The sequence below is a fragment of the Osmerus mordax genome (genome assembly GCF_038355195.1).
Source record: "Osmerus mordax isolate fOsmMor3 chromosome 7 unlocalized genomic scaffold, fOsmMor3.pri SUPER_7_unloc_1_5, whole genome shotgun sequence".
NCBI classification, from domain to species: domain Eukaryota; kingdom Metazoa; phylum Chordata; class Actinopteri; order Osmeriformes; family Osmeridae; genus Osmerus; species Osmerus mordax.
The window spans coordinates 42,501-45,000 of NW_027120344.1; positions in this window are offsets into that span (position 1 = coordinate 42,501).

Sequence of the window (2,500 nt, forward strand, 5' to 3'; positions counted from 1 at the left end):
CTTAAATAACAAAACTGTCCCCAGCGAAATCGGTTGGATAAAACGGAAACGGGAAGCGAAAGAAAACGTTAAACGTCAACACCGAAATGGCTATCGTCAATTCCAATGTGAAAACAACTCGCACGTATGTGTCTTACTCTAAAGCAGTGTATAAAACTATCCCCAGCCAAATCAGAGCTACGCAACGAAAACGGGAAGCGAAACAAAACTTTAAACGGAGCTACCGAATTGGAAATCATCAATCCTGGGAAAATAACAACTCACACGTGTGCCCCTTATTCTAACTTGAATTTAGAAACCGTCCTCAACAAAATCCCACGTTCGGGTGAATAACTGTGAATTTTAAGGCACATGCCTCTCTGGGCTGGGAGAGTGCATTCAAATAGGAGAAATTGGCTTCATTTAGAGGCATCTCCACTTAGGGACGTCGTAGCACCTTAACTCGGGTGGCGTTGGAAAGGTCTGGTCCAGGGGAACACGGGCGTGTCAAGTTTGCCACGCGCACGCGCATCCCCGCTAAACAGGGGCCAAAACAAAACTTTAAACGGAGCTACCGAATTGGAAACCATCAATCCTGGGAAAATAACAACTCACACGTGTGCCCCTTATGCTAACTTGAATTTAGAAACCGTCCTCAACAAAATCCCACGTTCGGGCGCAAAACTGCACGTTTGAGGCCACATTTTCAATGATGCTGGAAACTTACATTCAAAGCTGGGAAAATGTGCTCATCTACAGGCATCCCCACTTAGGGACGTCGTAGCACCTTGACTCGGGTGGCGTTGGAAAGGTCTGGTCCAGGGGAACACGGGCGTGTCAAGTTTGCCACGCGCACGCGCATCCCCGCTAAACAGGGGCCAAAACAAAACTTTAAACGGAGCTACCGAATTGGAAACCATCAATCCTGGGAAAATAACAACTCACACGTGTGCCCCTTATGCTAACTTGAATTTAGAAACCGTCCTCAACAAAATCCCACGTTCGGGCGCAAAACTGCACGTTTGAGGCCACATTTTCAATGATGCTGGAAACTTACATTCAAAGCTGGGAAAATGTGCTCATCTACAGGCATCCCCACTTAGGGACGTCGTAGCACCTTGACTCGGGTGGCGTTGGAAAGGTCTGGTCCAGGGGAACACGGGCGTGTCAAGGTTGCCACGCGCACGCGCATCCCCGCTAAACAGGAGCCCAAACAAAACTTTAAACGGAGCTACCGAATTGGAAACCATCAATCCTGGGAAAATAACAACTCACACGTGTGCCCCTTATGCTAACTTGAATTTAGAAACCGTCCTCAACAAAATCCCACGTTCGGGCGCAAAACTGCACGTTTGAGGCCACATTTTCAATGATGCTGGAAACTTACATTCAAAGCTGGGAAAATGTGCTCATCTACAGGCATCTCCACTTAGGGACGTCGTAGCACCTTAACTCAGGCGGCGTTAGAAAGGTCTGGTCCAGGGGAACACGGGCGTGTCAAGGTTGCCACGCGCACGCGCATCCCCGCTAAACAGGAGCCCAAACAAAACTTTAAACGGGGCTACGGAAAAGGGGAGAGCTTTTTCGGGGACAAACACCACTCACGTCGGTGCCCCCTGTTCCAACTTGAATTTAGAAACCGTCCTCAACAAAATCCCACGTTCGGGTGAATAACTGTGAATTTTAAGGCACATGCCTCTCTGGGCTGGGAGAGTGCATTCAAATAGGAGAAATTGGCTTCATTTAGAGGCATCCCCACTTGGGGACGTCGTAGCACCTTAACTCAGGTGGCGTTAGAAAGGTCTGGTCCAGGGGAACACGGGCGTGTCATGTTTGCCACGCGCACGCGCATCCCCGCTGAACAGGAGCCCAAACAAAACTTTAAACGGGGCTACGGAAAAGGGGAGGGCTTTTTCGGGGACAACCACCACTCACCTCGGTTCCCCCCATCCCAACTTGAATTTAGAAACCGTCCCCAGCCAAATCCCACGTTCGGGGGCAAAACTGCTCGTTTGAGGCCACATTTTCAATGATACTGGAAACTTACATTCAAAGTTGGGAAAAGGTGTTCATTTACAGGCATCTCCACTTAGGGACGTCGTAGCACCTTAACTCAGGCGGCGTTAGAAAGGTCTGGTCCAGGGGAACACGGGCGTGTCAAGGTTGCCACGCGCACGCGCATCCCCGCTAAACAGGAGCCCAAACAAAACTTTAAACGGGGCTACGGAAAAGGGGAGAGCTTTTTCGGGGACAAACACCACTCACGTCGGTGCCCCCTGTTCCAACTTGAATTTAGAAACCGTCCTCAACAAAATCCCACGTTCGGGTGAATAACTGTGAATTTTAAGGCACATGCCTCTCTGGGCTGGGAGAGTGCATTCAAATAGGAGAAATTGGCTTCATTTAGAGGCATCCCCACTTGGGGACGTCGTAGCACCTTAACTCAGGTGGCGTTAGAAAGGTCTGGTCCAGGGGAACACGGGCGTGTCATGTTTGCCACGCGCACGCGCATCCCCGTTGA